The sequence below is a fragment of the Suncus etruscus genome, chromosome 1 (genome assembly GCF_024139225.1).
Source record: "Suncus etruscus isolate mSunEtr1 chromosome 1, mSunEtr1.pri.cur, whole genome shotgun sequence".
NCBI lineage: Eukaryota > Metazoa > Chordata > Mammalia > Eulipotyphla > Soricidae > Suncus > Suncus etruscus.
The window spans coordinates 200,489,218-200,499,165 of record NC_064848.1 but is presented as its reverse complement, the minus strand read 5'-3'; the positions used below and the strand labels follow the sequence as shown (position 1 = coordinate 200,499,165).

Genomic DNA, 9,948 nt, shown 5'->3' with positions numbered 1-9,948 from the left:
GCTTAGGAAAAACTTGGGCAGGCAGAATGATGCATGTAACAAATGCATAGTTATCGGGGCCTGAGAGATAGCACAAGGCGTTTGCCTTGAAAGCAGCTGATCCAGGACCTAAGGTGTTTGAATTGAATCCCGGCATTTCTTATGGTCCCCCGTGCCTGCCAGGAGCTATTTCTGAGCAGATAGCCAGGAGTAACCCCTGAGCACTGCCGGGTGTGGCCCAAAACCAAAAAAAAAAAAAAACAAAAAACAAATGCATAGTTATCATACCAGAAAAAATAAAAATAAAAACACGTCACTCTGATAGTATATATTTAATTAGTACAAATAAAAGAGATTGAAGGAAAAGCTAAAGAGTATATGAACTGGAAAGCCAGTAAACCATGACAATTCAAGATGTCACATGTAGAAAACACTGCCACTTTACTCCAATTAAAATTCTAAGACCAAGAAATGAATATTACAATGAATGTGGAAGGGGTAACCGAAAGGCACTCAGATAATCAATCCAGTAAACATAATTGGTCAGTTTAAATCCTGCCAACAGGAGGGACAGTCAGTCAGATAGATAATGGAAATGGTCAGAGTGGGAATAGTAGCACATCAAAGAGAAACATAGATTAAGAGATTTTCCCTCTTTGACCCCTCACCAGTGGCTGGACAGATGGCAGGAAAAATAGCAGTTGTTAACCCAGGTGCATGTGGCCCAAGAACAAAGGAAAGTCAAAGGGACAAATAACGGTTGAGCTATAGACCTTAAGGATCAAGCCAAGGAGCCTCTGAAACATGCAATAGATCAAGAGTACATCCGTGGACTTCAAGAGAGTCAATGAGAAACCCGTGTGGACTTCCAGGGAAAGAACTAGCAAAGTATCTATGTGGGCTCACAGGAGCCCATGGAAAACAGAACATCAGAAGTCCCACAACCACTTTCTTAAAGCTATTAAATAAAAAATAGCCTCATAAGTACAGAATTTTGTATGAAAATGTAACATACAAATTCAAGGACTTACACAGGTGTAAAACCAGTGTCAACATAACAATAAGATTTGAAGTCTCTCCATCTTTTTCTACTTATTCCTCCTTGCACTTAAATTCTAAAATAGAGATTGGGTTAAAAACTCATTTGAATGAATCTCTGGTTTATTTATGTCATGATGCTTTTATCTTTAGTGCTGTATTTCTGATTTTCACAGTGAAGTTCTGGTAGGTTAATGTGATCATACAAATCTAGCAGAATAGAAGTCTCTCAAGGTTTAAGAAAAATGCGTGCTGTTTCCTCTTTTAAGTCAGAGTCTCAGTTCACAAATTTAAGACCATTCAATTGACAAGAAAGGAGTCCATAAAAGAGCCACCCATTGTTACAGAATCACTTAAAAAGTAAAAATTAGGGGACCCCCAAACACAGAGCCTTTTAGTGTTAGCAAGATAACGATGATTGATGATACGTGTAAATGTCAAAGTCAAGCCTCCTGAATGAAGATGACAGGACTTTAGTTGTGGAGTGGACAACAATAGAGGTGAAGAGGGGACACTCTTGATGACTGACCTGCCATCATTTCTTATGCACTGCACACACAAGTTAAGCAAACAGAGGCAGAATCCGTTGCTGCTCATCCGACACAATCGGGAGGGAAATGATTGTATTACCCTTTGTAGGGATGCAAAACGAACTCAGTACACGAACGAAGATCACATCCTTTCCTTGCAATGCCTCGACTTCGAAGCATATTAAGGTGAAGGCTGTAAGAGCCAAACAGTGAGGTCGAGTTACTGGAGCCACTGGGTGAGAAGGAATGAATTCATTTGTACTATTTAAATGTGAGGAAAGGGATTGCTAACTCTTGGTGGTCTGGGTGGGCTTGATGTATCTGGTATCCATTAAGATCCAACATTTACTCCAACCTACGGATTAATTCTCTTGCAGGAACTGAGGCAAACCAAGAGCAGCTGAGAGTTAATCAACCGCTGATCTCGCCAATCCTTCTAATCACAGCCAGCTGTGAGTTCAACCCGGTGCACCGAGCTCCCCGGGGCAGCCCCGCACCAGCCCTCGAGTGAGCACCTCGACTTTGGAAGGGCAAGAGAGAAGTTAATAAAATAAAACTTAATGCCTTCAATCAAGACACTAAAGAATAGGACCGCAATGGACCACGATTTTTGGTTGTCCTTTGTATTAATCTCTTCCCTCTTTCCCAGCTGTCTAGCCCTGCAAGGCATGTGATTTCTACCAAAGATTTACTGGGATGTCTTCACTGAAGAGGAATAAAATTGGGAGCAGTTAGTTGGCCATGCATTGGGAATCTCTCAAGAAGGAAGTGTTTATAGTGCTTATTAAAACAAAATAGTGACCCCATAATGGAATTTCAATTTTTTTTAAAGGATGAATGTCACCCAAATTAAAGTGAAATTTCTTAGGTAAAGAATAAGTTTTAAAGAACCCAAAGAACGAGGTTTAAAGAAGTCAAACACATTCTTAGCCCACGCTTATGAACAAGGCCATTAAGTAAATTTTTAATTGTTTTATCCACAAAGCCATTTTCAAAGGTGATTAGCATAAAGAGAGTAGTTTGAGTGCATTTTTTTTCAGTATCTTTGTGATGTTTTAAACAGAGAATATTTCAGATAAAAAATAGCAAAATTAGAGGTCGGAGAGATAGCATGAAGATAAGGCGTTTGCCTTGCATGCGGTGGTTCAAATCCCGGCATCTTATATGGTCCCCCGAGCCTGCCAGGAGTGATTTCTGAGCATAGAGTCAGGAGTAACCCCTGAGCGCTGCTGGGTGTGACCCAAAAACCCCCCAAAAAGGGCAAAATTAAATATTTTCGCTTTTTTTTATTATTTTCTCCTCATTTAGAAGATCTGACATCATTTTTCTGAGCTAACTTTTCTATTGGAACTTGTCTTTCCTATAATTCTGCTCATAAAGTTTTGTCTTCCCTCACTCATAGAACCATGGAATTTCTCTTCCTTTTTTTTTTTTTTTTTTTTTTTTTGGTTTTTGGGCCACACCCGGCGTTGCTCAGTGGGCTACTCCTGGCTGTCTGCTCAGAAATAGCTCCTGGCAGGCACGGGGGACCCTATGGGACACCGGGATTTGAACCAACCACCTTTGATCCTGGATCAGCTGCTTGCAAGGCAAACGTCGCTGTGCTATCTCTCCGGGCCCAGAATTCCTCTTCTAAGCTTTATAAGTTTTATGGCTGGGCCTCTATCTTCTACTTAATTTCCCTTTTTTATTTTGAAACAAAAAAAAAAAACAAAACAATTTTTCATCTGTGACTCTGGTATGGACATCAAAATACAAATATCACTAATTGTATTATCTTATGAAAGCATATTGTTCCACTAGACAGAATATTTCTTTTGTCTTATTTTTTTTGTTTGTTTGTTTGCTTTATGGTCATACCCAGAGGAGCTCAGAGATTACTTCTGCTGGAATTTGAAGAACATAAATGGTCCAGCACAGGTTGGTCTTATACAATGCAAGTGCCTTAGTCGTTGTAATTCTAGACTTCCCTCTATCATCAAAATATTTAAAAGCCAATAAAATTATTGAGACATTGAGTTTGACTGAAATTTAAAATTAATCTACAAAATTAAGTAAAAGGGATAAAGTGATATCTAAACTAGTTTTCCAAAGATAGACAAGAAATGATGAGTATATTGATTCTGTTCCCATATCTGAACCTTTTGTTGTGCTTGGCGCACAATGAGCAACTATGACCTTTAACTTGTGCATTTAAAATTGTAGGTGAGAAATATAAAAAAATGAGAAAATATTGGTAACTGATTAACAAATAAGGAAATGTTGCTGTTCATGTATGTAAGTTTCAAAGAATTAAATGATCAGATAAAAGTAATGAAGAATAGATGGATGAACCCACACTTCACTGTATATACAGCATTTCATGAAATCAAAAATAAACATGACAAATGCAACTAGTAGAAACACACCAACATTTCCTATCTCAAAGCAGCAAAGTGTATGAGTCTATGGTAGTATATGGTCAGCCACTAATCCAGATCATTGACAATATCTTGGGAAGTTTTCCAACACCAGAGAATCGAGAGAAATGATAGGATTCCACAAAAAACTTACTTCTGTTTTTCATTTGAAGCAGCCAGAAATGGTTGGGCCAAGCAAAGGCTTGGTTGCACCTGTTCTCAATCTAGACACCAGCCCTAACAGATAATGAGGGCACTGCCCCAAGAATCTTTGATCACCAAAACAATCAGAAAAGAAAAACGCATCATTTCCCAAAACTTTACAATAAGAGACACATGCCATCACAAAGAGCAAAGAGTAACCAGATACAGAGAGAGCGAGCAATAGGACATATTCTTTAAAGTCAGAATGACAGATTGAACACATGTAAACACCTCATTTTCTCCCCAAATCCCACTGAAATGACAATAAAGCTCTTTTTTGTTAAAAAAAAAAGTGCTGAAGTTGTGGAAGTAGGAAGAACAAAGAAAAAGTGTGTTATCTGGGAGTTAACATATATATATATATATATATATATATATATATATATATATATATATATATATATATATATATATATATATATATATATATATATATATACCCATGCTGCAATTTCAGAGGCCAATTCCAGCAAGGATCCTTTCTTCAAAGTTTCAGTGGTATTTGCAAGGTTAGAACTAGTGGGCAAGGAGAATGTTTGTGAAACAGAGGGCCTGATCATTGAATTTTCCAAGAGGGCCTGATCATTGAATTTTCCAAGAACACTAAGCCATCTGTTCCTCTACACCAGGGAAAGAAAGCAGGTGTACCTACTCTTCTGAGCTGGGACTCTACTACTGTCTCTAGGTTAAACACAGAATTTACGGCTAAGAAAGAGAGCTACTTCCCAACAGATCAGAAGGGAAAATCCTTTCCACCTCACAGGAGTGAATTACACCAAAAAAAAAAAAAAAAAAGAAAAGAAAAGAAAAAAAAGCCTAGTGGAGAGTATTTGTTACCTATTGCAGCTGTAACAAATTACCACAAACTTAGTGGCTTAAAACAATACAAATTTATTATCTTACAGTCCTGGAGGTTAGTTATCTGAAGTGGGTTTCACTGGGCTCTGATCCAAGAGGCAGCAGACTGGACTCCCTCTGGAGGTTTGAGGGGTGATAATGTTTCCTTGCAGTTCCCATTTCTAGGGCTAACTGCATTCTTTTGTTCCTGGCCCCTTCCTTCTTCCATGCCAGCAGCATCTTAAAACATCTGATTCAAGCTTTCAAGTCTTACTTTTTGATATAATAGAATTGTGAGATCAGATTGGATCCTATTCGGATTTTGGAGAATAATCTGTTCATCTCAAAATCTGAGATCTCCAAAATTTGCTTGGTCTTTCCAAAATCTGTTTTGGAAAACAAAAACAAAAACAAAAAAACTGCAGTGATGAGAAGACAGACATCTTGGGGTAGAATGGTAATTTTTTTTTTTTTTGCTCTACTTATTTTTTTTGCTCTACTTATTGTGGCCAAAGTGAATTACAAATCTTACACAGTGATATTTAAGGTACACAGTGACAATAAATGAGGGCCTTTCCACCACCAGGGTTGTCCTCCCTTCATCCCTGTTCCCAAGCATATATCCCTTATCTCCCTCCTTTATCCCCCAGAATGCTAGTGTAACTAAAAGCATATATGTTAACACTATTGTAAATCATTTTTTTTTGCAGTTCCAGATATTTTTACTAGTGGTTTCTTACAGGTTTAGAGTCAAAGGAGCACTGTAAAAACAATGTTAGAGTGGCAATTATCATTTGCATGAGCCCACCAAGTATGGGGGTCATGGAAAGGAAAAACTTTTTAAACAGGGGGCCAGTTCACTGTCCATCAGACCATTGGAGGGTCTGACTATAGTAAAAACTTATGAACAAATTCTTATGCACACTGCATATATCTTATTTTGCAATGAAGAAACAAAACAGATACAAATACAATATGTGGCCCGCGGGCCATAGTTTGAGGACCACTGCAAGTATGAAATATCTACAGACCATGAGAAGATCCTCTGTTAAGTTGCCTATAAAAAAATTTGGGTATTGTTTCTCTCTTTTTCTCTTTCTCTCTCTTCCTTTCTCTCTTTCTCTCTTCCTTTCTTTCTTTCTTTCTTTCTTTCTTCTTTTTTTCTTCTTTCTTCCTTCCTTCCTTCCTTCCTTCCTTCCTTCCTTCCTTCCTTCCTTCCTTCCTTTCTTTCTTTCTTTCTTTTTCTTTCTTTCTTTCTTTCTTTCTTTCTTTCTTTCTTTCTTTCTTTCTTTCTTTCTTTCTTTCTTTCTTTCTTTCTTTCTTTCTTTCTTTCTTTCTTTCTTTCTTTCTTTCTTTCTTTCCTTCTTTCTTTCTTTCTTTCTTTCTTTCTTTCTTTCTTTCTTTCTTTCTTTCCTTCTTTCTTTCTTTCTTTCTTTTCTTTCTTTCTTTCTTTCTTTCTTTCTTTCTTTCTTTTCTTTCTTTCTTTCTTTCTTTCTTTCTTTCTTTCTTTCTTTCTTTCTTTCTTTCTTTCTTTCTTTCTTTCTTTCTTTCTTTCTTTCTTTCTTTCTTTCTTTCTTCTACTGTCTCAATTTCTTTTTGCCTATTTTTCCCTGTGTTTCTCATGTATCTCTAGGCAATTTATTTTGCTTCAGAGTTTACAACTGTTATCTTTAGAATAACTAATGGGAATTTTTTGACCTTAATTGTAATGTAATCATATATCATGACTGGTTATCATAACTCTAAAATGGAGACAAAGAGATTCACCATATGACAGATGCATGTCCGGCTTGCATTTTGCAGTGAACAAACTCAAAAAGTCCTTGCACTCATAAATTTATATTCTAGTACTGGGATACTGTCATATATTTTAATATGATGGTGTGTGATATATTAATATATATGTCCAATCAGATATAGATAACTTTTAATCATGATCAATAACATGAAGGGAAAAAAGGCATCAAATTGGGGTTTTTAATATCATTACATAATTTATTTAGATATGTAGAAAATAACTACTAATGAAGACCCTTTTTCAAATCAGAACTTAGAGAAATTTGAGAGTCATAGGAAATATAATTAACTAGTCATGATGTTAGAACAAGGGACTTACTCTGAGACTAACCACATAAACCCGGGTATGTATTCATCCTAGATACATGTGGATACGTGTATGTAATTGTGAAGATGTAGAAAGACAGAGATTTTTCAAGATAGAGACAGTCACACTGACTCAGGAAATTGAGATTCAGAAGTTCAGAGCAAAGATAATGGAGAGCTATTTTACCTACCATTCTCAGTATCCACATAACTTGTTTTACCGTGCAGATTAAAGGCTACTAAATAATAACAAGATCTTTAGTGCTCAGCTATATAAATGAGAAGGCCAAGGAAGAAGGAGTATAGAGGTGGGGGCTGTTGGAATCAGACTTGTGATCCCATAAAATGCATTTGTTAAGCCTGCTGCTGGTGCAGTAAAAGTGAAGTAACTGTATATAACAAATCTCTAAGAGTCAGCACTAGTGTAATCTAGTGACTTAAATTATAATAAGTGAATGTTTTAAAAGTATCTTATAAGAAGGCTGAATAAGAAAATCAAGGAGGAATCTTTGTCATGGGTGGTGGGATACTATCACTGCTGATGAGTTTGAGAACAGCTTTTTAAATCATGATCCTCCAAATGAATAAATAAATGAATCCACAAATGAATATGTAAGTAAGTGCTGTTTTAAATTAATATCAGATAAAGGCTTACAAAAGAGGAATATCTGCATAACAAGAACAAGCTTGGCATGCATCTCTCTTAGGGGGAATCTCTTGTCTTCAATTTAGAGCTGTGATAACCAGTAATGATATGTGATATACGTTACAATTAAAGCCAATACACTCCTATAAAATGAGTTATTCTATAGATATCAGCTATAAACTCTGAAGCAAAAGAAAATTACCCGGAGATATATGAGAACCACAGGGAAAATCAGGTAATAAGAAATTGAGACAATGAACAGTAGAAAGAAAGAATACCCAAAGTTGTTTATATTAATTGCCTCTAGGCTAAAACACAATTCATTCTGGGGAATGGGAAAGTACAGATGAGGCCTAGCTGCAGGAAATATAGACTCACAAGGCTATCATGATCCTGGGTAGATGCATCAAAGGTCTGGTTGGAGTGTTTTATAAGAAATGCAGAATCAAATGCAAATTAAATGTGCCATGATTGAGATCAAAAGAATGCAACAAAGAAGATAAACCCATTCTGAGTTCTTGGAATGTTATTCCTTCCCTTCTCAGTTAGTAATAGATATGGCAGAGTCCAGTGCTGATAAGGATCACAGGCCCAGATTCCCGACAATTATCTGTGGTCATGTTACTTATTTCTAATTAATGGGCTGTAAGTAAGAATGGTATATCAATGTCAAAAGTACTCTTAAAATAATCACATACTAATTAGTTCCTCTATCTATCATGCTGGAGGAAATGTATTGGATCAATCAATGATTAAACACTAAGGAAACATTGTTATTATTCATACTAATATGTTCCTATAAAAAGTACCACGGCTCCAAAAACAGCTATAGTCCTAATACTCCAACTGGTACCAAAGGTGTGATGTAATCCTGCAACTTGTGAACCAGCAGTGTTTAATATATCACATTGACTGACTATTACCTTTCAGATTTTTAGAAACATGAATGTGTTATATTCAAATAATTCACAGTTTGGCGAAATATGTTCATTTGTTCTAGAAATCAAGCAAACCTTGGTAAAATTTTCACAAGATCTTTATTATGTAATACATGATCTCCAAATTTAAGAATAATAGTAAAATTGCTATTAATTTTCTTCAGCAAATCAAAATTTCCTGGATATTATTTAAGCCAATAAAACATTAGAATAATGATTGATGAATAGAAAAAGTTGCCACTGTCCTATAAAAGTCATGATTTCGATGATGTTCCTGTTGTTTAAAATAATCCCACAGCTACCACCAAATAAACCAACAATAGTCAGAGGTTAGAAGCATCACACTTAGTATATAAGAAATATTTTTTCTTTGTTTCATAAATTGCTACTTCACATAAATATGTATGATTTTTTATAAGCAGTCTAAAATTATGGAATGAGCATAGATTATTTTAAAGAAATATTCAATTTTTGCCTAAGAAAAATTCTAAATCTAATAGCTCTAAAAATATACTTTAAGAGAAAAGTAAATCATCTATTTTTTTTTTTTTTTGGCTTTTGGGCCACACCCGGTGGTGCTTAGGGTTTACTCCTGGCTGTCTGCTCAGAAATAGCTCCTGGCAGGCACAGGGGACCATATGAGACACCGGGATTTGAACCAACCACCTTAGGTCCTGGATCGGCTGCTTGCAAGGCAAACACCACTGTGCTATCTATCTGGGCCCATAAATCATCTATTTTAATGGTTTTGGGGCCACACCCATCATTGCTCAGAGATTCTGGTCCTGCACTTAAGAATTAGTCCTAGGCATGGCTGAATACTGTGTTCTTTTTATCAATATTTTACACAGCCAGACACCATGCAAAAGTAAAGTTTTCCCTTTAAATGGCTTTGATGGTATGCTGCTTCTTCATCGCATATCATTATTAAAAGTGACTACAAATAAATAAAAAAGAAAAGAATTAGTCCTACTATGCTCAGGTATTATATGGGATGCAGAACATTGAACCCAAGCTGGCTGCATGCAAGGAAATACCCTACCCACTGTACTATCACTCCAGCCTGATAAAATATTTTTTAAATTTGTAGTAAACATGTTTATTTGTTACACTTCTAATTTTAGTTTAATTCCACTGAATGAATAAAAAATGTATATGAATGTAAATATATTAAATCTTGTTGATGATGCCAAATCTATATAATACAGGGTGTTTATTTTTCATTACTTGTAACAGAATAAAATGAGTAATTAGATAATTTAGTTAACCTACTA

General features: G+C 35.9%; 1 non-coding gene across 1 annotated transcript; it reads left to right on the top strand.

The window, feature by feature from the left end:
- The first annotated feature begins 9,482 nt into the window (after positions 1-9,482).
- LOC126030671 (small nucleolar RNA SNORA15) lies at positions 9,483-9,619 on the top strand. Its single transcript, XR_007503155.1, has one exon. It is a non-coding gene; the product is annotated as a small nucleolar RNA SNORA15 (small nucleolar RNA).
- The last annotated feature ends 329 nt before the right edge of the window (positions 9,620-9,948 follow it).